Here is a 27,874-nt window from a genome sequence, read left to right on the forward strand (position 1 = left end):
CTATTGAATAATGAATGTTTTGAATTTTCTCCAAAAGTAAAGTAGTTGCAAACTCATGCTTTTAGAGACTTGTTTGGGCTCATGAGAGGAGTAGAAAAACATCAAAAATTTCAGTCCTGCATGATTCTACCAAGAAATGTGTGTTCATTGAAACCGCTGGTTTTTGATAGTTTGGGCCCTATTGAATAATGAATGTTTTGAATTTTCTCCAAAAGTAAAGTAGTTGCAAACTCATCCTTTTAGAAACTTGTTTGGGCTGTTGAGAGGAGTAAAAAACCATCAAAAATTTCAATCCTGCATGATTCTACCAAGAAATGTGATTCTTCATTCAAAACGCTGGTTTTTGCTATTGGGCTCTATTGAATAATGAATGTTTTGAATTTTCTCCAAAAGTAAAGTAGTTGCAAACTCATGCTTTTAGAGACTTGTTTGGGCTCATGAGAGGAGTAGAAAAACATCAAAAATTTCAGTCCTGCATGATTCTACCAAGAAATGTGTGTTCATTGAAACCGCTGGTTTTTGATCGTTTGGGCCCTATTGAATAATGAATGTTTTGAATTTTCTCCAAAAGTAAAGTAGTTGCAAACTCATCCTTTTAGAAACTTGTTTGGGCTGTTGAGAGGAGTAAAAAACCATCAAAAATTTCAATCCTGCATGATTCTACCAAGAAATGTGATTCTTCATTCAAACCGCTGGTTTTTGCCATTGGGCTCTATTGAATAATGAATGTTTTGAATTTTCTCCAAAAGTAAAGTAGTTGCAAACTCATGCTTTTAGAGACTTGTTTGGGCTCATGAGAGGAGTATAAAAACATCAAAAATTTCAGTCCTGCATGATTCTACCAAGAAATGTGTTCATTCAAACCGCTGGTTTTTGATAGTTTGGGCCCTATTGAATAATGAATGTTTTGAATTTTCTCCAAAAGTAAAGTAGTTGCAAACTCATCCTTTTAGAAACTTGTTTGGGCTGTTGAGAGGAGTAAAAAACCATCAAAAATTTCAATCCTGCATGATTCTACCAAGAAATGTGATTCTTCATTCAAAACGCTGGTTTTTGCTATTGGGCTCTATTGAATAATGAATGTTTTGAATTTACTCCAAAAGTAAAGTAGTTGCAAGCTCATGCTTTTAGAGACTTGTTTGGGCTCATGAGAGGAGTAGAAAAACATCAAAAATTTCAGTCCTGCATGATTCTACCAAGAAATGTGTGTTCATTGAAACCGCTGGTTTTTGATAGTTTGGGCCCTATTGAATAATGAATGTTTTGAATTTTCTCCAAAAGTAAAGTAGTTGCAAACTCATCCTTTTAGAAACTTGTTTGGGCTGTTGAGAGGAGTAAAAAACCATCAAAAATTTCAATCCTGCATGATTCTACCAAGAAATGTGATTCTTCATTCAAAACGCTGGTTTTTGCTATTGGGCTCTATTGAATAATGAATGTTTTGAATTTTCTCCAAAATTAAAGTAGTTGCAAACTCATGCTTTTAGAGACTTGTTTGGGCTCATGAGAGGAGTAGAAAAACATCAAAAATTTCAGTCCTGCATGATTCTACCAAGAAATGTGTGTTCATTCAAACCGCTGGTTTTTGATAGTTTGGGCCCTATTGAATAATGAATGTTTTGACTTTTCTCCAAAAGTAAAATAGTTGCAAACTCATGCTTTTAGAGACTTGTTTGGGCTCATGAGAGGAGTAGAAAAACATCAAAAATTTCAGTCCTGCATGATTCTACCAAGAAATGTGTGTTCATTGAAACCGCTGGTTTTTGATAGTTTGGGCCCTATTGAATAATGAATGTTTTGAATTTTCTCCAAAAGTAAAGTAGTTGCAAACTCATCCTTTTAGAAACTTGTTTGGGCTGTTGAGAGGAGTAAAAAACCATCAAAAATTTCAATCCTGCATGATTCTACCAAGAAATGTGATTCTTCATTCAAAACGCTGGTTTTTGCTATTGGGCTCTATTGAATAATGAATGTTTTGAATTTTCTCCAAAAGTAAAGTAGTTGCAAACTCATGCTTTTAGAGACTTGTTTGGGCTCATGAGAGGAGTAGAAAAACATCAAAAATTTCAGTCCTGCATGATTCTACCAAGAAATGTGTGTTCATTGAAACCGCTGGTTTTTGATAGTTTGGGCCCTATTGAATAATGAATGTTTTGAATTTTCTCCAAAAGTAAAGTAGTTGCAAACTCATCCTTTTAGAAACTTGTTTGGGCTGTTGAGAGGAGTAAAAAACCATCAAAAATTTCAATCCTGCATGATTCTACCAAGAAATGTGATTCTTCATTCAAAACGCTGGTTTTTGCTATTGGGCTCTATTGAATAATGAATGTTTTGAATTTTCTCCAAAAGTAAAGTAGTTGCAAACTCATGCTTTTAGAGACTTGTTTGGGCTCATGAGAGGAGTAGAAAAACATCAAAAATTTCAGTCCTGCATGATTCTACCAAGAAATGTGTGTTCATTCAAACCGCTGGTTTTTGATAGTTTGGGCCCTATTGAATAATGAATGTTTTGAATTTTCTCCAAAAGTAAAGTAGTTGCAAACTCATGCTTTTAGAGACTTGTTTGGGCTCATGAGAGGAGTAGAAAAACATCAAAAATTTCAGTCCTGCATGATTCTACCAAGAAATGTGTGTTCATTGAAACCACTGGTTTTTGATAGTTTGGGCCCTATTGAATAATGAATGTTTTGAATTTTCTCCAAAAGTAAAGTAGTTGCAAACTCATCCTTTTAGAAACTTGTTTGGGCTGTTGAGAGGAGTAAAAAACCATCAAAAATTTCAATCCTGCATGATTCTACCAAGAAATGTGATTCTTCATTCAAAACGCTGGTTTTTGCTATTGGGCTCTAATGAATAATGAATGTTTTGAATTTTCTCCAAAAGTAAAGTAGTTGCAAACTCATGCTTTTAGAGACTTGTTTGGGCTCATGAGAGGAGTATAAAAACATCAAAAATTTCAGTCCTGCATGATTCTACCAAGAAATGTGTTCATTCAAACCGCTGGTTTTTGATAGTTTGGGCCCTATTGAATAATGAATGTTTTGAATTTTCTCCAAAAGTAAAGTAGTTGCAAACTCATCCTTTTAGAAACTTGTTTGGGCTGTTGAGAGGAGTAAAAAACCATCAAAAATTTCAATCCTGCATGATTCTACCAAGAAATGTGATTCTTCATTCAAAACGCTGGTTTTTGCTATTGGGCTCTATTGAATAATGAATGTTTTGAATTTACTCCAAAAGTAAAGTAGTTGCAAGCTCATGCTTTTAGAGACTTGTTTGGGCTCATGAGAGGAGTAGAAAAACATCAAAAATTTCAGTCCTGCATGATTCTACCAAGAAATGTGTGTTCATTGAAACCGCTGGTTTTTGATAGTTTGTGCCCTATTAATAATGAATGTTTTGAATTTTCTCCAAAAGTAAAGTAGTTGCAAACTCATCCTTTTAGAAACTTGTTTGGGCTGTTGAGAGGAGTAAAAAACCATCAAAAATTTCAATCCTGCATGATTCTACCAAGAAATGTGATTCTTCATTCAAAACGCTGGTTTTTGCTATTGGGCTCTATTGAATAATGAATGTTTTGAATTTTCTCCAAAAGTAAAGTAGTTGCAAACTCATGCTTTTAGAGACTTGTTTGGGCTCATGAGATGAGTAGAAAAACATCAAAAATTTCAGTCCTGCATGATTCTACCAAGACATGTGTGTTCATTGAAACGGCTGGTTTTTGATAGTTTGGGCCCTATTGAATAATGAATGTTTTGAATTTTCTCCAAAAGTAAAGTAGTTGCAAACTCATCCTTTTAGAAACTTGTTTGGGCTGTTGAGAGGAGTAAAAAACCATCAAAAATTTCAATCCTGCATGATTCTACCAAGAAATGTGATTCTTCATTCAAAACGCTGGTTTTTGCTATTGGGCTCTATTGAATAATGAATGTTTTGAATTTTCTCCAAAATTAAAGTAGTTGCAAACTCATGCTTTTAGAGACTTGTTTGGGCTCATGAGAGGAGTAGAAAAACATCAAAAATTTCAGTCCTGCATGATTCTACCAAGAAATGTGTGTTCATTCAAACCGCTGGTTTTTGATAGTTTGGGCCCTCTTGAATAATGAATGTTTTGACTTTTCTCCAAAAGTAAAATAGTTGCAAACTCATGCTTTTAGAGACTTGTTTGGGCTCATGAGAGGAGTAGAAAAACATCAAAAATTTCAGTCCTGCATGATTCTACCAAGAAATGTGTGTTCATTGAAACCGCTGGTTTTTGATAGTTTGGGCCCTATTGAATAATGAATGTTTTGAATTTTCTCCAAAAGTAAAGTAGTTGCAAACTCATCCTTTTAGAAACTTGATTGGGCTGTTGAGAGGAGTAAAAAACCATCAAAAATTTCAATCCTGCATGATTCTACCAAGAAATGTGATTCTTCATTCAAAACGCTGGTTTTTGCTATTGGGCTCTATTGAATAATGAATGTTTTGAATTTTCTCCAAAAGTAAAGTAGTTGCAAACTCATGCTTTTAGAGACTTGTTTGGGCTCATGAGAGGAGTAGAAAAACATCAAAAATTTCAGTCCTGCATGATTCTACCAAGAAATGTGTGTTCATTGAAACCGCTGGTTTTTGATCGTTTGGGCCCTATTGAATAATGAATGTTTTGAATTTTCTCCAAAAGTAAAGTAGTTGCAAACTCATCCTTTTAGAAACTTGTTTGGGCTGTTGAGAGGAGTAAAAAACCATGAAAAATTTCAATCCTGCATGATTTTACCAAGAAATGTGATTCTTCATTGAAAACCTGATTTTTGCTATTGGGCTCTATTGAATAGTGAATGTTTTGAATTTTCTCCAAAAGTAAAGTAGTTGCAAACTCATGCTTTTAGAGACTTGTTTGGGCTCATGAGAGGAGTAGAAAAACATCAAAAATTTCAGTCCTGCATGATTCTACCAAGAAATGTGTTCATTCAAACCGCTGGTTTTTGATAGTTTGGGCCCTATTGAATAATGAATGTTTTGAATTTTCTCCAAAAGTAAAGTAGTTGCAAACTCATCCTTTTAGAAACTTGTTTGGGCTGTTGAGAGGAGTAAAAAACCATCAAAAATTTCAATCCTGCATGATTCTACCAAGAAATGTGATTCTTCATTCAAAACGCTGGTTTTTGCTATTGGGCTCTATTGAATAATGAATGTTTTGAATTTTCTCCAAAAGTAAAGTAGTTGCAAACTCATGCTTTTAGAGACTTGTTTGGGCTCATGATTGGAGTAGAAAAACATCAAAAATTTCAGTCCTGCATGATTCTACCAAGAAATGTGTGTTCATTGAAACCGCTGGTTTTTGATAGTTTGGGCCCTATTGAATAATGAATGTTTTGAATTTTCTCCAAAAGTAAAGTAGTTGCAAACTCATCCTTTTAGAAACTTGTTTGGGCTGTTGAGAGGAGTAAAAAACCATCAAAAATTTCAATCCTGCATGATTCTACCAAGAAATGTGATTCTTCATTCAAAACGCTGGTTTTTGCTATTGGGCTCTATTGAATAATGAATGTTTTGAATTTTCTCCAAAAGTAAAGTAGTTGCAAACTCATGCTTTTAGAGACTTGTTTGGGCTCATGAGAGGAGTAGAAAAACATCAAAAATTTCAGTCCTGCATGATTCTACCAAGAAATGTGTGTTCATTGAAACCGCTGGTTTTTGATCGTTTGGGCCCTATTGAATAATGAATGTTTTGAATTTTCTCCAAAAGTAAAGTAGTTGCAAACTCATCCTTTTAGAAACTTGTTTGGGCTGTTGAGAGGAGTAAAAAACCATCAAAAATTTCAATCCTGCATGATTCTACCAAGAAATGTGATTCTTCATTCAAAACGCTGGTTTTTGCCATTGGGCTCTATTGAATAATGAATGTTTTGAATTTTCTCCAAAAGTAAAGTAGTTGCAAACTCATGCTTTTAGAGACTTGTTTGGGCTCATGAGAGGAGTATAAAAACATCAAAAATTTCAGTCCTGCATGATTCTACCAAGAAATGTGTTCATTCAAACCGCTGGTTTTTGATAGTTTGGGCCCTATTGAATAATGAATGTTTTGAATTTTCTCCAAAAGTAAAGTAGTTGCAAACTCATCCTTTTAGAAACTTGTTTGGGCTGTTGAGAGGAGTAAAAAACCATCAAAAATTTCAATCCTGCATGATTCTACCAAGAAATGTGATTCTTCATTCAAAACGCTGGTTTTTGCTATTGGGCTCTATTGAATAATGAATGTTTTGAATTTTCTCCAAAAGTAAAGTAGTTGCAAACTCATGCTTTTAGAGACTTGTTTGGGCTCATGAGAGGAGTAGAAAAACATCAAAAATTTCAGTCCTGCATGATTCTACCAAGAAATGTGTGTTCATTGAAACCGCTGGTTTTTGATAGTTTGGGCCCTATTGAATAATGAATGTTTTGAATTTTCTCCAAAAGTAAAGTAGTTGCAAACTCATCCTTTTAGAAACTTGTTTGGGCTGTTGAGAGGAGTAAAAAACCATGAAAAATTTCAATCCTGCATGATTTTACCAAGAAATGTGATTCTTCATTGAAAACCTGATTTTTGCTATTGGGCTCTATTGAATAGTGAATGTTTTGAATTTTCTCCAAAAGTAAAGTAGTTGCAAGCTCATGCTTTTAGAGACTTGTTTGGGCTCATGAGAGGAGTAGAAAAACATCAAAAATTTCAGTCCTGCATGATTCTACCAAGAAATGTGTGTTCATTGAAACCGCTGGTTTTTGATAGTTTGGGCCCTATTGAATAATGAATGTTTTGAATTTTCTCCAAAAGTAAAGTAGTTGCAAACTCATCCTTTTAGAAACTTGTTTGGGCTGTTGAGAGGAGTAAAAAACCATCAAAAATTTCAATCCTGCATGATTCTACCAAGAAATGTGATTCTTCATTCAAAACGCTGGTTTTTGCTATTGGGCTCTATTGAATAATGAATGTTTTGAATTTTCTCCAAAAGTAAAGTAGTTGCAAACTCATGCTTTTAGAGACTTGTTTGGGCTCATGAGAGGAGTAGAAAAACATCAAAAATTTCAGTCCTGCATGATTCTACCAAGAAATGTGTGTTCATTGAAACCGCTGGTTTTTGATAGTTTGGGCCCTATTGAATAATGAATGTTTTGAATTTTCTCCAAAAGTAAAGTAGTTGCAAACTCATCCTTTTAGAAACTTGTTTGGGCTGTTGAGAGGAGTAAAAAACCATGAAAAATTTCAATCCTGCATGATTTTACCAAGAAATGTGATTCTTCATTGAAAACCTGATTTTTGCTATTGGGCTCTATTGAATAGTGAATGTTTTGAATTTTCTCCAAAAGTAAAGTAGTTGCAAACTCATGCTTTTAGAGACTTGTTTGGGCTCATGAGAGGAGTAGAAAAACATCAAAAATTTCAGTCCTGCATGATTCTACCAAGAAATGTGTTCATTCAAACCGCTGGTTTTTGATAGTTTGGGCCCTATTGAATAATGAATGTTTTGAATTTTCTCCAAAAGTAAAGTAGTTGCAAACTCATCCTTTTAGAAACTTGTTTGGGCTGTTGAGAGGAGTAAAAAACCATCAAAAATTTCAATCCTGCATGATTCTACCAAGAAATGTGATTCTTCATTCAAAACGCTGGTTTTTGCTATTGGGCTCTATTGAATAATGAATGTTTTGAATTTTCTCCAAAAGTAAAGTAGTTGCAAACTCATGCTTTTAGAGACTTGTTTGGGCTCATGAGAGGAGTAGAAAAACATCAAAAATTTCAGTCCTGCATGATTCTACCAAGAAATGTGTGTTCATTGAAACCGCTGGTTTTTGATAGTTTGGGCCCTATTGAATAATGAATGTTTTGAATTTTCTCCAAAAGTAAAGTAGTTGCAAACTCATCCTTTTAGAAACTTGTTTGGGCTGTTGAGAGGAGTAAAAAACCATCAAAAATTTCAATCCTGCATGATTCTACCAAGAAATGTGATTCTTCATTCAAAACGCTGGTTTTTGCTATTGGGCTCTATTGAATAATGAATGTTTTGAATTTTCTCCAAAAGTAAAGTAGTTGCAAACTCATGCTTTTAGAGACTTGTTTGGGCTCATGAGAGGAGTAGAAAAACATCAAAAATTTCAGTCCTGCATGATTCTACCAAGAAATGTGTGTTCATTGAAACCGCTGGTTTTTGATCGTTTGGGCCCTATTGAATAATGAATGTTTTGAATTTTCTCCAAAAGTAAAGTAGTTGCAAACTCATCCTTTTAGAAACTTGTTTGGGCTGTTGAGAGGAGTAAAAAACCATCAAAAATTTCAATCCTGCATGATTCTACCAAGAAATGTGATTCTTCATTCAAAACGCTGGTTTTTGCCATTGGGCTCTATTGAATAATGAATGTTTTGAATTTTCTCCAAAAGTAAAGTAGTTGCAAACTCATGCTTTTAGAGACTTGTTTGGGCTCATGAGAGGAGTATAAAAACATCAAAAATTTCAGTCCTGCATGATTCTACCAAGAAATGTGTTCATTCAAACCGCTGGTTTTTGATAGTTTGGGCCCTATTGAATAATGAATGTTTTGAATTTTCTCCAAAAGTAAAGTAGTTGCAAACTCATCCTTTTAGAAACTTGTTTGGGCTGTTGAGAGGAGTAAAAAACCATCAAAAATTTCAATCCTGCATGATTCTACCAAGAAATGTGATTCTTCATTCAAAACGCTGGTTTTTGCTATTGGGCTCTATTGAATAATGAATGTTTTGAATTTACTCCAAAAGTAAAGTAGTTGCAAGCTCATGCTTTTAGAGACTTGTTTGGGCTCATGAGAGGAGTAGAAAAACATCAAAAATTTCAGTCCTGCATGATTCTACCAAGAAATGTGTGTTCATTGAAACCGCTGGTTTTTGATAGTTTGGGCCCTATTGAATAATGAATGTTTTGAATTTTCTCCAAAAGTAAAGTAGTTGCAAACTCATCCTTTTAGAAACTTGTTTGGGCTGTTGAGAGGAGTAAAAAACCATCAAAAATTTCAATCCTGCATGATTCTACCAAGAAATGTGATTCTTCATTCAAAACGCTGGTTTTTGCTATTGGGCTCTATTGAATAATGAATGTTTTGAATTTTCTCCAAAATTAAAGTAGTTGCAAACTCATGCTTTTAGAGACTTGTTTGGGCTCATGAGAGGAGTAGAAAAACATCAAAAATTTCAGTCCTGCATGATTCTACCAAGAAATGTGTGTTCATTCAAACCGCTGGTTTTTGATAGTTTGGGCCCTATTGAATAATGAATGTTTTGACTTTTCTCCAAAAGTAAAATAGTTGCAAACTCATGCTTTTAGAGACTTGTTTGGGCTCATGAGATGAGTAGAAAAACATCAAAAATTTCAGTCCTGCATGATTCTACCAAGAAATGTGTGTTCATTGAAACCGCTGGTTTTTGATAGTTTGGGCCCTATTGAATAATGAATGTTTTGAATTTTCTCCAAAAGTAAAGTAGTTGCAAACTCATCCTTTTAGAAACTTGTTTGGGCTGTTGAGAGGAGTAAAAAACCATCAAAAATTTCAATCCTGCATGATTCTACCAAGAAATGTGATTCTTCATTCAAAACGCTGGTTTTTGCTATTGGGCTCTATTGAATAATGAATGTTTTGAATTTTCTCCAAAAGTAAAGTAGTTGCAAACTCATGCTTTTAGAGACTTGTTTGGGCTCATGAGAGGAGTAGAAAAACATCAAAAATTTCAGTCCTGCATGATTCTACCAAGAAATGTGTGTTCATTGAAACCGCTGGTTTTTGATAGTTTGGGCCCTATTGAATAATGAATGTTTTGAATTTTCTCCAAAAGTAAAGTAGTTGCAAACTCATCCTTTTAGAAACTTGTTTGGGCTGTTGAGAGGAGTAAAAAACCATCAAAAATTTCAATCCTGCATGATTCTACCAAGAAATGTGATTCTTCATTCAAAACGCTGGTTTTTGCTATTGGGCTCTATTGAATAATGAATGTTTTGAATTTTCTCCAAAAGTAAAGTAGTTGCAAACTCATGCTTTTAGAGACTTGTTTGGGCTCATGAGAGGAGTAGAAAAACATCAAAAATTTCAGTCCTGCATGATTCTACCAAGAAATGTGTGTTCATTGAAACCGCTGGTTTTTGATAGTTTGGGCCCTATTGAATAATGAATGTTTTGAATTTTCTCCAAAAGTAAAGTAGTTGCAAACTCATCCTTTTAGAAACTTGTTTGGGCTGTTGAGAGGAGTAAAAAACCATCAAAAATTTCAATCCTGCATGATTCTACCAAGAAATGTGATTCTTCATTCAAAACGCTGGTTTTTGCTATTGGGCTCTATTGAATAATGAATGTTTTGAATTTTCTCCAAAAGTAAAGTAGTTGCAAACTCATGCTTTTAGAGACTTGTTTGGGCTCATGAGAGGAGTAGAAAAACATCAAAAATTTCAGTCCTGCATGATTCTACCAAGAAATGTGTGTTCATTGAAACCGCTGGTTTTTGATCGTTTGGGCCCTATTGAATAATGAATGTTTTGAATTTTCTCCAAAAGTAAAGTAGTTGCAAACTCATCCTTTTAGAAACTTGTTTGGGCTGTTGAGAGGAGTAAAAAACCATCAAAAATTTCAATCCTGCATGATTCTACCAAGAAATGTGATTCTTCATTCAAAACGCTGGTTTTTGCCATTGGGCTCTATTGAATAATGAATGTTTTGAATTTTCTCCAAAAGTAAAGTAGTTGCAAACTCATGCTTTTAGAGACTTGTTTGGGCTCATGAGAGGAGTATAAAAACATCAAAAATTTCAGTCCTGCATGATTCTACCAAGAAATGTGTTCATTCAAACCGCTGGTTTTTGATAGTTTGGGCCCTATTGAATAATGAATGTTTTGAATTTTCTCCAAAAGTAAAGTAGTTGCAAACTCATCCTTTTAGAAACTTGTTTGGGCTGTTGAGAGGAGTAAAAAACCATCAAAAATTTCAATCCTGCATGATTCTACCAAGAAATGTGATTCTTCATTCAAAACGCTGGTTTTTGCTATTGGGCTCTATTGAATAATGAATGTTTTGAATTTACTCCAAAAGTAAAGTAGTTGCAAGCTCATGCTTTTAGAGACTTGTTTGGGCTCATGAGAGGAGTAGAAAAACATCAAAAATTTCAGTCCTGCATGATTCTACCAAGAAATGTGTGTTCATTGAAACCGCTGGTTTTTGATAGTTTGGGCCCTATTGAATAATGAATGTTTTGAATTTTCTCCAAAAGTAAAGTAGTTGCAAACTCATCCTTTTAGAAACTTGTTTGGGCTGTTGAGAGGAGTAAAAAACCATCAAAAATTTCAATCCTGCATGATTCTACCAAGAAATGTGATTCTTCATTCAAAACGCTGGTTTTTGCTATTGGGCTCTATTGAATAATGAATGTTTTGAATTTTCTCCAAAATTAAAGTAGTTGCAAACTCATGCTTTTAGAGACTTGTTTGGGCTCATGAGAGGAGTAGAAAAACATCAAAAATTTCAGTCCTGCATGATTCTACCAAGAAATGTGTGTTCATTCAAACTGCTGGTTTTTGATAGTTTGGGCCCTATTGAATAATGAATGTTTTGACTTTTCTCCAAAAGTAAAATAGTTGCAAACTCATGCTTTTAGAGACTTGTTTGGGCTCATGAGAGGAGTAGAAAAACATCAAAAATTTCAGTCCTGCATGATTCTACCAAGAAATGTGTGTTCATTGAAACCGCTGGTTTTTGATAGTTTGGGCCCTATTGAATAATGAATGTTTTGAATTTTCTCCAAAAGTAAAGTAGTTGCAAACTCATCCTTTTAGAAACTTGTTTGGGCTGTTGAGAGGAGTAAAAAACCATCAAAAATTTCAATCCTGCATGATTCTACCAAGAAATGTGATTCTTCATTCAAAACGCTGGTTTTTGCTATTGGGCTCTATTGAATAATGAATGTTTTGAATTTTCTCCAAAAGTAAAGTAGTTGCAAACTCATGCTTTTAGAGACTTGTTTGGGCTCATGAGAGGAGTAGAAAAACATCAAAAATTTCAGTCCTGCATGATTCTACCAAGAAATGTGTGTTCATTGAAACCGCTGGTTTTTGATAGTTTGGGCCCTATTGAATAATGAATGTTTTGAATTTTCTCCAAAAGTAAAGTAGTTGCAAACTCATCCTTTTAGAAACTTGTTTGGGCTGTTGAGAGGAGTAAAAAACCATCAAAAATTTCAATCCTGCATGATTCTACCAAGAAATGTGATTCTTCATTCAAAACGCTGGTTTTTGCTATTGGGCTCTATTGAATAATGAATGTTTTGAATTTTCTCCAAAAGTAAAGTAGTTGCAAACTCATGCTTTTAGAGACTTGTTTGGGCTCATGAGAGGAGTAGAAAAACATCAAAAATTTCAGTCCTGCATGATTCTACCAAGAAATATGTGTTCATTCAAACCGCTGGTTTTTGATAGTTTGGGCCCTATTGAATAATGAATGTTTTGAATTTTCTCCAAAAGTAAAGTAGTTGCAAACTCATGCTTTTAGAGACTTGTTTGGGCTCATGAGAGGAGTAGAAAAACATCAAAAATTTCAGTCCTGCATGATTCTACCAAGAAATGTGTGTTCATTCAAACCGCTGGTTTTTGATAGTTTGGGCCCTATTGAATAATGAATGTTTTGAATTTTCTCCAAAAGTAAAGTAGTTGCAAACTCATGCTTTTAGAGACTTGTTTGGGCTCATGAGAGGAGTAGAAAAACATCAAAAATTTCAGTCCTGCATGATTCTACCAAGAAATGTGTGTTCATTGAAACCGCTGGTTTTTGATAGTTTGGGCCCTATTGAATAATGAATGTTTTGAATTTTCTCCAAAAGTAAAGTAGTTGCAAACTCATCCTTTTAGAAACTTGTTTGGGCTGTTGAGAGGAGTAAAAAACCATCAAAAATTTCAATCCTGCATGATTCTACCAAGAAATGTGATTCTTCATTCAAAACGCTGGTTTTTGCTATTGGGCTCTAATGAATAATGAATGTTTTGAATTTTCTCCAAAAGTAAAGTAGTTGCAAACTCATGCTTTTAGAGACTTGTTTGGGCTCATGAGAGGAGTAGAAAAACATCAAAAATTTCAGTCCTGCATGATTCTACCAAGAAATGTGTGTTCATTGAAACCGCTGGTTTTTGATAGTTTGGGCCCTATTGAATAATGAATGTTTTGAATTTTCTCCAAAAGTAAAGTAGTTGCAAACTCATCCTTTTAGAAACTTGTTTGGGCTGTTGAGAGGAGTAAAAAACCATCAAAAAATTCAATCCTGCATGATTTTACCAAGAAATGTGATTCTTCATTCAAAACCTGATTTTTGCTATTGGGCTCTATTGAATAGTGAATGTTTAGAATTTTCTCCAAAAGTAAAGTAGTTGCAAACTCATGCTTTTAGAGACTTGTTTGGGCTCATGAGAGGAGTAGAAAAACATCAAAAATTTCAGTCCTGCATGATTCTACCAAGAAATGTGTTCATTCAAACCGCTGGTTTTTGATAGTTTGGTCCCTATTGAATAATGAATGTTTTGAATTTTCTCCAAAAGTAAAGTAGTTGCAAACTCATCCTTTTAGAAACTTGTTTGGGCTGTTGAGAGGAGTAAAAAACCATCAAAAATTTCAATCCTGCATGATTCTACCAAGAAATGTGATTCTTCATTCAAAACGCTGGTTTTTGCTATTGGGCTCTATTGAATAATGAATGTTTTGAATTTTCTCCAAAAGTAAAGTAGTTGCAAACTCATGCTTTTAGAGACTTGTTTGGGCTCATGAGAGGAGTAGAAAAACATCAAAAATTTCAGTCCTGCATGATTCTACCAAGAAATGTGTGTTCATTGAAACCGCTGGTTTTTGATAGTTTGGGCCCTATTGAATAATGAATGTTTTGAATTTTCTCCAAAAGTAAAGTAGTTGCAAGCTCATCCTTTTAGAAACTTGTTTGGGCTGTTGAGAGGAGTAAAAAACCATCAAAAATTTCAATCCTGCATGATTCTACCAAGAAATGTGATTCTTCATTCAAAACGCTGGTTTTTGCTATTGGGCTCTATTGAATAATGAATGTTTTGAATTTTCTCCAAAATTAAAGTAGTTGCAAACTCATGCTTTTAGAGACTTGTTTGGGCTCATGAGAGGAGTAGAAAAACATCAAAAATTTCAGTCCTGCATGATTCTACCAAGAAATGTGTGTTCATTCAAACTGCTGGTTTTTGATAGTTTGGGCCCTATTGAATAATGAATGTTTTGACTTTTCTCCAAAAGTAAAATAGTTGCAAACTCATGCTTTTAGAGACTTGTTTGGGCTCATGAGAGGAGTAGAAAAACATCAAAAATTTCAGTCCTGCATGATTCTACCAAGAAATGTGTGTTCATTGAAACCGCTGGTTTTTGATAGTTTGGGCCCTATTGAATAATGAATGTTTTGAATTTTCTCCAAAAGTAAAGTAGTTGCAAACTCATCCTTTTAGAAACTTGTTTGGGCTGTTGAGAGGAGTAAAAAACCATCAAAAATTTCAATCCTGCATGATTCTACCAAGAAATGTGATTCTTCATTCAAAACGCTGGTTTTTGCTATTGGGCTCTATTGAATAATGAATGTTTTGAATTTTCTCCAAAAGTAAAGTAGTTGCAAACTCATGCTTTTAGAGACTTGTTTGGGCTCATGAGAGGAGTAGAAAAACATCAAAAATTTCAGTCCTGCATGATTCTACCAAGAAATGTGTGTTCATTGAAACCGCTGGTTTTTGATAGTTTGGGCCCTATTGAATAATGAATGTTTTGAATTTTCTCCAAAAGTAAAGTAGTTGCAAACTCATCCTTTTAGAAACTTGTTTGGGCTGTTGAGAGGAGTAAAAAACCATCAAAAATTTCAATCCTGCATGATTCTACCAAGAAATGTGATTCTTCATTCAAAACGCTGGTTTTTGCTATTGGGCTCTATTGAATAATGAATGTTTTGAATTTTCTCCAAAAGTAAAGTAGTTGCAAACTCATGCTTTTAGAGACTTGTTTGGGCTCATGAGAGGAGTAGAAAAACATCAAAAATTTCAGTCCTGCATGATTCTACCAAGAAATATGTGTTCATTCAAACCGCTGGTTTTTGATAGTTTGGGCCCTATTGAATAATGAATGTTTTGAATTTTCTCCAAAAGTAAAGTAGTTGCAAACTCATGCTTTTAGAGACTTGTTTGGGCTCATGAGAGGAGTAGAAAAACATCAAAAATTTCAGTCCTGCATGATTCTACCAAGAAATGTGTGTTCATTCAAACCGCTGGTTTTTGATAGTTTGGGCCCTATTGAATAATGAATGTTTTGAATTTTCTCCAAAAGTAAAGTAGTTGCAAACTCATGCTTTTAGAGACTTGTTTGGGCTCATGAGAGGAGTAGAAAAACATCAAAAATTTCAGTCCTGCATGATTCTACCAAGAAATGTGTGTTCATTGAAACCGCTGGTTTTTGATAGTTTGGGCCCTATTGAATAATGAATGTTTTGAATTTTCTCCAAAAGTAAAGTAGTTGCAAACTCATCCTTTTAGAAACTTGTTTGGGCTGTTGAGAGGAGTAAAAAACCATCAAAAATTTCAATCCTGCATGATTCTACCAAGAAATGTGATTCTTCATTCAAAACGCTGGTTTTTGCTATTGGGCTCTAATGAATAATGAATGTTTTGAATTTTCTCCAAAAGTAAAGTAGTTGCAAACTCATGCTTTTAGAGACTTGTTTGGGCTCATGAGAGGAGTAGAAAAACATCAAAAATTTCAGTCCTGCATGATTCTACCAAGAAATGTGTGTTCATTGAAACCGCTGGTTTTTGATAGTTTGGGCCCTATTGAATAATGAATGTTTTGAATTTTCTCCAAAAGTAAAGTAGTTGCAAACTCATCCTTTTAGAAACTTGTTTGGGCTGTTGAGAGGAGTAAAAAACCATCAAAAAATTCAATCCTGCATGATTTTACCAAGAAATGTGATTCTTCATTCAAAACCTGATTTTTGCTATTGGGCTCTATTGAATAGTGAATGTTTTGAATTTTCTCCAAAAGTAAAGTAGTTGCAAACTCATGCTTTTAGAGACTTGTTTGGGCTCATGAGAGGAGTAGAAAAACATCAAAAATTTCAGTCCTGCATGATTCTACCAAGAAATGTGTTCATTCAAACCGCTGGTTTTTGATAGTTTGGTCCCTATTGAATAATGAATGTTTTGAATTTTCTCCAAAAGTAAAGTAGTTGCAAACTCATCCTTTTAGAAACTTGTTTGGGCTGTTGAGAGGAGTAAAAAACCATCAAAAATTTCAATCCTGCATGATTCTACCAAGAAATGTGATTCTTCATTCAAAACGCTGGTTTTTGCTATTGGGCTCTATTGAATAATGAATGTTTTGAATTTTCTCCAAAAGTAAAGTAGTTGCAAACTCATGCTTTTAGAGACTTGTTTGGGCTCATGAGAGGAGTAGAAAAACATCAAAAATTTCAGTCCTGCATGATTCTACCAAGAAATGTGTGTTCATTGAAACCGCTGGTTTTTGATAGTTTGGGCCCTATTGAATAATGAATGTTTTGAATTTTCTCCAAAAGTAAAGTAGTTGCAAGCTCATCCTTTTAGAAACTTGTTTGGGCTGTTGAGAGGAGTAAAAAACCATCAAAAATTTCAATCCTGCATGATTCTACCAAGAAATGTGATTCTTCATTCAAAACGCTGGTTTTTGCTATTGGGCTCTATTGAATAATGAATGTTTTGAATTTTCTCCAAAAGTAAAGTAGTTGCAAACTCATGCTTTTAGAGACTTGTTTGGGCTCATGAGATGAGTAGAAAAACATCAAAAATTTCAGTCCTGCATGATTCTACCAAGACATGTGTGTTCATTGAAACGGCTGGTTTTTGATAGTTTGGGCCCTATTGAATAATGAATGTTTTGAATTTTCTCCAAAAGTAAAGTAGTTGCAAACTCATCCTTTTAGAAACTTGTTTGGGCTGTTGAGAGGAGTAAAAAACCATCAAAAATTTCAATCCTGCATGATTCTACCAAGAAATGTGATTCTTCATTCAAAACGCTGGTTTTTGCTATTGGGCTCTATTGAATAATGAATGTTTTGAATTTTCTCCAAAAGTAAAGTAGTTGCAAACTCATGCTTTTAGAGACTTGTTTGGGCTCATGAGATGAGTAGAAAAACATCAAAAATTTCAGTCCTGCATGATTCTACCAAGACATGTGTGTTCATTGAAACGGCTGGTTTTTGATAGTTTGGGCCCTATTGAATAATGAATGTTTTGAATTTTCTCCAAAAGTAAAGTAGTTGCAAACTCATCCTTTTAGAAACTTGTTTGGGCTGTTGAGAGGAGTAAAAAACCATCAAAAATTTCAATCCTGCATGATTCTACCAAGAAATGTGATTCTTCATTCAAAACGCTGGTTTTTGCTATTGGGCTCTATTGAATAATGAATGTTTTGAATTTTCTCCAAAAGTAAAGTAGTTGCAAACTCATGCTTTTAGAGACTTGTTTGGGCTCATGAGAGGAGTAGAAAAACATCAAAAATTTCAGTCCTGCATGATTCTACCAAGAAATGTGTGTTCATTGAAACCGCTGGTTTTTGATCGTTTGGGCCCTATTGAATAATGAATGTTTTGAATTTTCTCCAAAAGTAAAGTAGTTGCAAACTCATCCTTTTAGAAACTTGTTTGGGCTGTTGAGAGGAGTAAAAAACCATCAAAAATTTCAATCCTGCATGATTCTACCAAGAAATGTGATTCTTCATTCAAAACGCTGGTTTTTGCCATTGGGCTCTATTGAATAATGAATGTTTTGAATTTTCTCCAAAAGTAAAGTAGTTGCAAACTCATGCTTTTAGAGACTTGTTTGGGCTCATGAGAGGAGTAGAAAAACATCAAAAATTTCAGTCCTGCATGATTCTACCAAGAAATGTGTGTTCATTGAAACCGCTGGTTTTTGATCGTTTGGGCCCTATTGAATAATGAATGTTTTGAATTTTCTCCAAAAGTAAAGTAGTTGCAAACTCATCCTTTTAGAAACTTGTTTGGGCTGTTGAGAGGAGTAAAAAACCATCACAAATTTCAATCCTGCATGATTCTACCAAGAAATGTGATTCTTCATTCAAAACGCTGGTTTTTGCTATTGGGCTCTATTGAATAATGAATGTTTTGAATTTTCTCCAAAAGTAAAGTAGTTGCAAACTCATGCTTTTAGAGACTTGTTTGGGCTCATGAGAGGAGTAGAAAAACATCAAAAATTTCAGTCCTGCATGATTCTACCAAGAAATGTGTTCATTCAAACCGCTGGTTTTTGATAGTTTGGGCCCTATTGAATAATGAATGTTTTGAATTTTCTCCAAAAGTAAAGTAGTTGCAAACTCATCCTTTTAGAAACTTGTTTGGGCTGTTGAGAGGAGTAAAAAACCATCAAAAATTTCAATCCTGCATGATTCTACCAAGAAATGTGATTCTTCATTCAAAACGCTGGTTTTTGCTATTGGGCTCTATTGAATAATGAATGTTTTGAATTTTCTCCAAAAGTAAAGTAGTTGCAAACTCATGCTTTTAGAGACTTGTTCGGGCTCATGAGAGGAGTAGAAAAACATCAAAAATTTCAGTCCTGCATGATTCTACCAAGAAATGTGTGTTCATTGAAACCGCTGGTTTTTGATAGTTTGGGCCCTATTGAATAATGACTGTTTTGAATTTTCTCCAAAAGTAAAGTAGTTGCAAACTCATCCTTTTAGAAACTTGTTTGGGCTGTTGAGAGGAGTAAAAAACCATCAAAAATTTCAATCCTGCATGATTCTACCAAGAAATGTGATTCTTCATTCAAAACGCTGGTTTTTGCTATTATGCTCTATTGAATAATGAATGTTTTGAATTTTCTCCAAAAGTAAAGTAGTTGCAAACTCATGCTTTTAGAGACTTGTTTGGGCTCATGAGATGAGTAGAAAAACATCAAAAATTTCAGTCCTGCATGATTCTACCAAGACATGTGTGTTCATTGAAACGGCTGGTTTTTGATAGTTTGGGCCCTATTGAATAATGAATGTTTTGAATTTTCTCCAAAAGTAAAGTATTTGCAAACTCATCCTTTTAGAAACTTGTTTGGGCTGTTGAGAGGAGTAAAAAACCATCAAAAATTTGAATCCTGCATGATTCTACCAAGAAATGTGATTCTTCATTCAAAACGCTGGTTTTTGCTATTGGGCTCTATTGAATAATGAATGTTTTGAATTTTCTCCAAAATTAAAGTAGTTGCAAACTCATGCTTTTAGAGACTTGTTTGGGCTCATGAGAGGAGTAGAAAAACATCAAAAATTTCAGTCCTGCATGATTCTACCAAGAAATGTGTGTTCATTCAAACCGCTGGTTTTTGATAGTTTGGGCCCTATTGAATAATGAATGTTTTGAATTTTCTCCAAAAGTAAAGTAGTTGCAAACTCATGCTTTTAGAGACTTGTTTGGGCTCATGAGAGGAGTAGAAAAACATCAAAAATTTCAGTCCTGCATGATTCTACCAAGAAATGTGTGTTCATTGAAACCGCTGGTTTTTGATAGTTTGGGCCCTATTGAATAATGAATGTTTTGAATTTTCTCCAAAAGTAAAGTAGTTGCAAACTCATCCTTTTAGAAACTTGTTTGGGCTGTTGAGAGGAGTAAAAAACCATCAAAAATTTCAATCCTGCATGATTCTACCAAGAAATGTGATTCTTCATTCAAAACGCTGGTTTTTGCTATTGGGCTCTATTGAATAATGAATGTTTTGAATTTTCTCCAAAAGTAAAGTAGTTGCAAACTCATGCTTTTAGAGACTTGTTTGGGCTCATGAGAGGAGTATAAAAACATCAAAAATTTCAGTCCTGCATGATTCTACCAAGAAATGTGTTCATTCAAACCGCTGGTTTTTGATAGTTTGGGCCCTATTGAATAATGAATGTTTTGAATTTTCTCCAAAAGTAAAGTAGTTGCAAACTCATCCTTTTAGAAACTTGTTTGGGCTGTTGAGAGGAGTAAAAAACCATCAAAAATTTCAATCCTGCATGATTCTACCAAGAAATGTGATTCTTCATTCAAAACGCTGGTTTTTGCTATTGGGCTCTATTGAATAATGAATGTTTTGAATTTACTCCAAAAGTAAAGTAGTTGCAAACTCATGCTTTTAGAGACTTGTTTGGGCTCATGAGAGGAGTAGAAAAACATCAAAAATTTCAGTCCTGCATGATTCTACCAAGAAATGTGTGTTCATTGAAACCGCTGGTTTTTGATCGTTTGGGCCCTATTGAATAATGAATGTTTTGAATTTTCTCCAAAAGTAAAGTAGTTGCAAACTCATCCTTTTAGAAACTTGTTTGGGCTGTTGAGAGGAGTAAAAAACCATCAAAAATTTCAATCCTGCATGATTCTACCAAGAAATGTGATTCTTCATTCAAAACGCTGGTTTTTGCTATTGGGCTCTATTGAATAATGAATGTTTTGAATTTTCTCCAAAAGTAAAGTAGTTGCAAACTCATGCTTTTAGAGACTTGTTTGGGCTCATGAGATGAGTAGAAAAACATCAAAAATTTCAGTCCTGCATGATTCTACCAAGACATGTGTGTTCATTGAAACGGCTGGTTTTTGATAGTTTGGGCCCTATTGAATAATGAATGTTTTGAATTTTCTCCAAAAGTAAAGTAGTTGCAAACTCATCCTTTTAGAAACTTGTTTGGGCTGTTGAGAGGAGTAAAAAACCATCAAAAATTTGAATCCTGCATGATTCTACCAAGAAATGTGATTCTTCATTCAAAACGCTGGTTTTTGCTATTGGGCTCTATTGAATAATGAATGTTTTGAATTTTCTCCAAAATTAAAGTAGTTGCAAACTCATGCTTTTAGAGACTTGTTTGGGCTCATGAGAGGAGTAGAAAAACATCAAAAATTTCAGTCCTGCATGATTCTACCAAGAAATGTGTGTTCATTGAAACCGCTGGTTTTTGATAGTTTGGGCCCTATTGAATAATGAATGTTTTGAATTTTCTCCAAAAGTAAAGTAGTTGCAAACTCATCCTTTTAGAAACTTGTTTGGGCTGTTGAGAGGAGTAAAAAACCATCAAAAATTTCAATCCTGCATGATTCTACCAAGAAATGTGATTCTTCATTCAAAACGCTGGTTTTTGCTATTGGGCTCTATTGAATAATGAATGTTTTGAATTTTCTCCAAAAGTAAAGTAGTTGCAAACTCATGCTTTTAGAGACTTGTTTGGGCTCATGAGAGGAGTAGAAAAACATCAAAAATTTCAGTCCTGCATGGTTCTACCAAGAAATGTGTGTTCATTGAAACCGCTGGTTTTTGATCGTTTGGGCCCTATTGAATAATGAATGTTTTGAATTTTCTCCAAAAGTAAAGTAGTTGCAAACTCATCCTTTTAGAAACTTGTTTGGGCTGTTGAGAGGAGTAAAAAACCATGAAAAATTTCAATCCTGCATGATTTTACCAAGAAATGTGATTCTTCATTGAAAACCTGATTTTTGCTATTGGGCTCTATTGAATAGTGAATGTTTTGAATTTTCTCCAAAAGTAAAGTAGTTGCAAACTCATGCTTTTAGAGACTTGTTTGGGCTCATGAGAGGAGTAGAAAAACATCAAAAATTTCAGTCCTGCATGATTCTACCAAGAAATGTGTTCATTCAAACCGCTGGTTTTTGATAGTTTGGGCCCTATTGAATAATGAATGTTTTGAATTTTCTCCAAAAGTAAAGTAGTTGCAAACTCATCCTTTTAGAAACTTGTTTGGGCTGTTGAGAGGAGTAAAAAACCATCAAAAATTTCAATCCTGCATGATTCTACCAAGAAATGTGATTCTTCATTCAAAACGCTGGTTTTTGCTATTGGGCTCTATTGAATAATGAATGTTTTGAATTTTCTCCAAAAGTAAAGTAGTTGCAAACTCATGCTTTTAGAGACTTGTTTGGGCTCATGAGAGGAGTAGAAAAACATCAAAAATTTCAGTCCTGCATGATTCTACCAAGAAATGTGTGTTCATTCAAACCGCTGGTTTTTGATAGCTTGGGCCCTATTGAATAATGAATGTTTTGAATTTTCTCCAAAAGTAAAGTAGTTGCAAACTCATGCTTTTAGAGACTTGTTTGGGCTCATGAGATGAGTAGAAAAACATCAAAAATTTCAGTCCTGCATGATTCTACCAAGACATGTGTGTTCATTGAAACGGCTGGTTTTTGATAGTTTGGGCCCTATTGAATAATGAATGTTTTGAATTTTCTCCAAAAGTAAAGTAGTTGCAAACTCATCCTTTTAGAAACTTGTTTGGGCTGTTGAGAGGAGTAAAAAACCATCAAAAATTTCAATCCTGCATGATTCTACCAAGAAATGTGATTCTTCATTCAAAACGCTGGTTTTTGCCATTGGGCTCTATTGAATAATGAATGTTTTGAATTTTCTCCAAAAGTAAAGTAGTTGCAAACTCATGCTTTTAGAGACTTGTTTGGGCTCATGAGAGGAGTATAAAAACATCAAAAATTTCAGTCCTGCATGATTCTACCAAGAAATGTGTTCATTCAAACCGCTGGTTTTTGATAGTTTGGGCCCTATTGAATAATGAATGTTTTGAATTTTCTCCAAAAGTAAAGTAGTTGCAAACTCATCCTTTTAGAAACTTGTTTGGGCTGTTGAGAGGAGTAAAAAACCATCAAAAATTTCAATCCTGCATGATTCTACCAAGAAATGTGATTCTTCATTCAAAACGCTGGTTTTTGCTCTTGGGCTCTATTGAATAATGAATGTTTTGAATTTTCTCCAAAAGTAAAGTAGTTGCAAACTCATGCTTTTAGAGACTTGTTTGGGCTCATGAGAGGAGTAGAAAAACATCAAAAATTTCAGTCCTGCATGATTCTACCAAGAAATGTGTGTTCATTGAAACCGCTGGTTTTTGATAGTTTGGGCCCTATTGAATAATGAATGTTTTGAATTTTCTCCAAAAGTAAAGTAGTTGCAAACTCATCCTTTTAGAAACTTGTTTGGGCTGTTGAGAGGAGTAAAAAACCATCAAAAATTTCAATCCTGCATGATTCTACCAAGAAATGTGATTCTTCATTCAAAACGCTGGTTTTTGCTATTGGGCTCTATTGAATAATGAATGTTTTGAATTTTCTCCAAAAGTAAAGTAGTTGCAAACTCATGCTTTTAGAGACTTGTTTGGGCTCATGAGATGAGTAGAAAAACATCAAAAATTTCAGTCCTGCATGATTCTACCAAGACATGTGTGTTCATTGAAACGGCTGGTTTTTGATAGTTTGGGCCCTATTGAATAATGAATGTTTTGAATTTTCTCCAAAAGTAAAGTAGTTGCAAACTCATCCTTTTAGAAACTTGTTTGGGCTGTTGAGAGGAGTAAAAAACCATCAAAAATTTCAATCCTGCATGATTCTACCAAGAAATGTGATTCTTCATTCAAAACGCTGGTTTTTGCTATTGGGCTCTATTGAATAATGAATGTTTTGAATTTTCTCCAAAATTAAAGTAGTTGCAAACTCATGCTTTTAGAGACTTGTTTGGGCTCATGAGAGGAGTAGAAAAACATCAAAAATTTCAGTCCTGCATGATTCTACCAAGAAATGTGTGTTCATTCAAACCGCTGGTTTTTGATAGTTTGGGCCCTATTGAATAATGAATGTTTTGAATTTTCTCCAAAAGTAAAGTAGTTGCAAACTCATGCTTTTAGAGACTTGTTTGGGCTCATGAGAGGAGTAGAAAAACATCAAAAATTTCAGTCCTGCATGATTCTACCAAGAAATGTGTGTTCATTGAAACCGCTGGTTTTTGATAGTTTGGGCCCTATTGAATAATGAATGTTTTGAATTTTCTCCAAAAGTAAAGTAGTTGCAAACTCATCCTTTTAGAAACTTGTTTGTACTGTTGAGAGGAGTAAAAAACCATCAAAAAATTCAATCCTGCATGATTTTACCAAGAAATGTGATTCTTCATTGAAAACCTGATTTTTGCTATTGGGCTCTATTGAATAGTGAATGTTTTGAATTTTCTCCAAAAGTAAAGTAGTTGCAAACTCATCCTTTTAGAAACTTGCTTGGGCTGTTGAGAGGAGTAAAAAACCATCAAAAATTTCAATCCTGCATGATTCTACCAAGAAATGTGATTCTTCATTCAAAACGCTGGTTTTTGCTATTGGGCTCTATTGAATAATGAATGTTTTGAATTTTCTCCAAAAGTAAAGTAGTTGCAAACTCATGCTTTTAGAGACTTGTTTGGGCTCATGAGAGGAGTAGAAAAACATCAAAAATTTCAGTCCTGCATGATTCTACCAAGAAATGTGTGTTCATTCAAACCGCTGGTTTTTGATAGCTTGGGCCCTATTGAATAATGAATGTTTTGAATTTTCTCCAAAAGTAAAGTAGTTGCAAACTCATGCTTTTAGAGACTTGTTTGGGCTCATGAGATGAGTAGAAAAACATCAAAAATTTCAGTCCTGCATGATTCTACCAAGACATGTGTGTTCATTGAAACGGCTGGTTTTTGATAGTTTGGGCCCTATTGAATAATGAATGTTTTGAATTTTCTCCAAAAGTAAAGTAGTTGCAAACTCATCCTATTAGAAACTTGTTTGGGCTGTTGAGAGGAGTAAAAAACCATCAAAAATTTCAATCCTGCATGATTCTACCAAGAAATGTGATTCTTCATTCAAAACGCTGGTTTTTGCTATTGGGCTCTATTGAATAATGAATGTTTTGAATTTTCTCCAAAAGTAAAGTAGTTGCAAACTCATGCTTTTAGAGACTTGTTTGGGCTCATGAGAGGAGTAGAAAAACATCAAAAATTTCAGTCCTGCATGATTCTACCAAGAAATGTGTGTTCATTGAAACCGCTGGTTTTTGATCGTTTGGGCCCTATTGAATAATGAATGTTTTGAATTTTCTCCAAAAGTAAAGTAGTTGCAAACTCATCCTTTTAGAAACTTGTTTGGGCTGTTGAGAGGAGTAAAAAACCATCAAAAATTTCAATCCTGCATGATTCTACCAAGAAATGTGATTCTTCATTCAAAACGTTGGTTTTTGCTATTGGGCTCTATTGAATAATGAATGTTTTGAATTTTCTCCAAAAGTAAAGTAGTTGCAAACTCATGCTTTTAGAGACTTGTTTGGGCTCATGAGAGGAGTAGAAAAACATCAAAAATTTCAGTCCTGCATGATTCTACCAAGAAATGTGTGTTCATTGAAACCGCTGGTTTTTGATCGTTTGGGCCCTATTGAATAATGAATGTTTTGAATTTTCTCCAAAAGTAAAGTAGTTGCAAACTCATCCTTTTAGAAACTTGTTTGGGCTGTTGAGAGGAGTAAAAAACCATCAAAAATTTCAATCCTGCATGATTCTACCAAGAAATGTGATTCTTCATTCAACACGTTGGTTTTTGCTATTGGGCTCTATTGAATAATGAATGTTTTGAATTTTCTCCAAAAGTAAAGTAGTTGCAAACTCATGCTTTTAGAGACTTGTTTGGGCTCATGAGAGGAGTAGAAAAACATCAAAAATTTCAGTCCTGCATGATTCTACCAAGAAATGTGTGTTCATTGAAACCGCTGGTTTTTGATCGTTTGGGCCCTATTGAATAATGAATGTTTTGAATTTTCTCCAAAAGTAAAGTAGTTGCAAACTCATCCTTTTAGAAACTTGTTTGGGCTGTTGAGAGGAGTAAAAAACCATCAAAAATTTCAATCCTGCATGATTCTACCAAGAAATCTGATTCTTCATTCAAAACGCTGGTTTTTGCCATTGGGCTCTATTGAATAATGAATGTTTTGAATTTTCTCCAAAAGTAAAGTAGTTGCAAACTCATGCTTTTAGAGACTTGTTTGGGCTCATGAGAGGAGTATAAAAACATCAAAAATTTCAGTCCTGCATGATTCTACCAAGAAATGTGTTCATTCAAACCGCTGGTTTTTGATAGTTTGGGCCCTATTGAATAATGAATGTTTTGAATTTTCTCCAAAAGTAAAGTAGTTGCAAACTCATCCTTTTAGAAACTTGTTTGGGCTGTTGAGAGGAGTAAAAAACCATCAAAAATTTCAATCCTGCATGATTCTACCAAGAAATGTGATTCTTCATTCAAAACGCTGGTTTTTGCTATTGGGCTCTATTGAATAATGAATGTTTTGAATTTACTCCAAAAGTAAAGTAGTTGCAAGCTCATGCTTTTAGAGACTTGTTTGGGCTCATGAGAGGAGTAGAAAAACATCAAAAATTTCAGTCCTGCATGATTCTACCAAGAAATGTGTGTTCATTGAAACCGCTGGTTTTTGATAGTTTGGGCCCTATTGAATAATGAATGTTTTGAATTTTCTCCAAAAGTAAAGTAGTTGCAAACTCATCCTTTTAGAAACTTGTTTGGGCTGTTGAGAGGAGTAAAAAACCATCAAAAATTTCAATCCTGCATGATTCTACCAAGAAATGTGATTCTTCATTCAAAACGCTGGTTTTTGCTATTGGGCTCTATTGAATAATGAATGTTTTGAATTTTCTCCAAAAGTAAAGTAGTTGCAAACTCATGCTTTTAGAGACTTGTTTGGGCTCATGAGATGAGTAGAAAAACATCAAAAATTTCAGTCCTGCATGATTCTACCAAGACATGTGTGTTCATTGAAACGGCTGGTTTTTGATAGTTTGGGCCCTATTGAATAATGAATGTTTTGAATTTTCTCCAAAAGTAAAGTAGTTGCAAACTCATCCTTTTAAAAACTTGTTTGGGCTGTTGAGAGGAGTAAAAAACCATCAAAAATTTCAATCCTGCATGATTCTACCAAGAAATGTGATTCTTCATTCAAAACGCTGGTTTTTGCTATTGGGCTCTATTGAATAATGAATGTTTTGAATTTTCTCCAAAATTAAAGTAGTTGCAAACTCATGCTTTTAGAGACTTGTTTGGGCTCATGAGAGGAGTAGAAAAACATCAAAAATTTCAGTCCTGCATGATTCTACCAAGAAATGTGTGTTCATTCAAACCGCTGGTTTTTGATAGTTTGGGCCCTATTGAATAATGAATGTTTTGACTTTTCTCCAAAAGTAAAATAGTTGCAAACTCATGCTTTTAGAGACTTGTTTGGGCTCATGAGAGGAGTAGAAAAACATCAAAAATTTCAGTCCTGCATGATTCTACCAAGAAATGTGTGTTCATTGAAACCGCTGGTTTTTGATAGTTTGGGCCCTATTGAATAATGAATGTTTTGAATTTTCTCCAAAAGTAAAGTAGTTGCAAACTCATCCTTTTAGAAACTTGTTTGGGCTGTTGAGAGGAGTAAAAAACCATCAAAAATTTCAATCCTGCATGATTCTACCAAGAAATGTGATTCTTCATTCAAAACGCTGGTTTTTGCTATTGGGCTCTATTGAATAATGAATGTTTTGAATTTTCTCCAAAAGTAAAGTAGTTGCAAACTCATGCTTTTAGAGACTTGTTTGGGCTCATGAGAGGAGTAGAAAAACATCAAAAATTTCAGTCCTGCATGGTTCTACCAAGAAATGTGTGTTCATTGAAACCGCTGGTTTTTGATAGTTTGGGCCCTATTGAATAATGAATGTTTTGAATTTTCTCCAAAAGTAAAGTAGTTGCAAACTCATCCTTTTAGAAACTTGTTTGGGCTGTTGAGAGGAGTAAAAAACCATCAAAAAATTCAATCCTGCATGATTTTACCAAGAAATGTGATTCTTCATTCAAAACCTGATTTTTGCTATTGGGCTCTATTGAATAGTGAATGTTTTGAATTTTCTCCAAAAGTAAAGTAGTTGCAAACTCATGCTTTTAGAGACTTGTTTGGGCTCATGAGAGGAGTAGAAAAACATCAAAAATTTCAGTCCTGCATGATTCTACCAAGAAATGTGTT

The sequence above is a fragment of the Dendrobates tinctorius genome, unplaced genomic scaffold, assembly GCF_039654945.1.
Source record: "Dendrobates tinctorius isolate UK_male_01 unplaced genomic scaffold, ASM3965494v1 ptg000170l, whole genome shotgun sequence".
In the NCBI taxonomy this organism is placed as follows: Eukaryota; Metazoa; Chordata; class Amphibia; order Anura; family Dendrobatidae; genus Dendrobates; species Dendrobates tinctorius.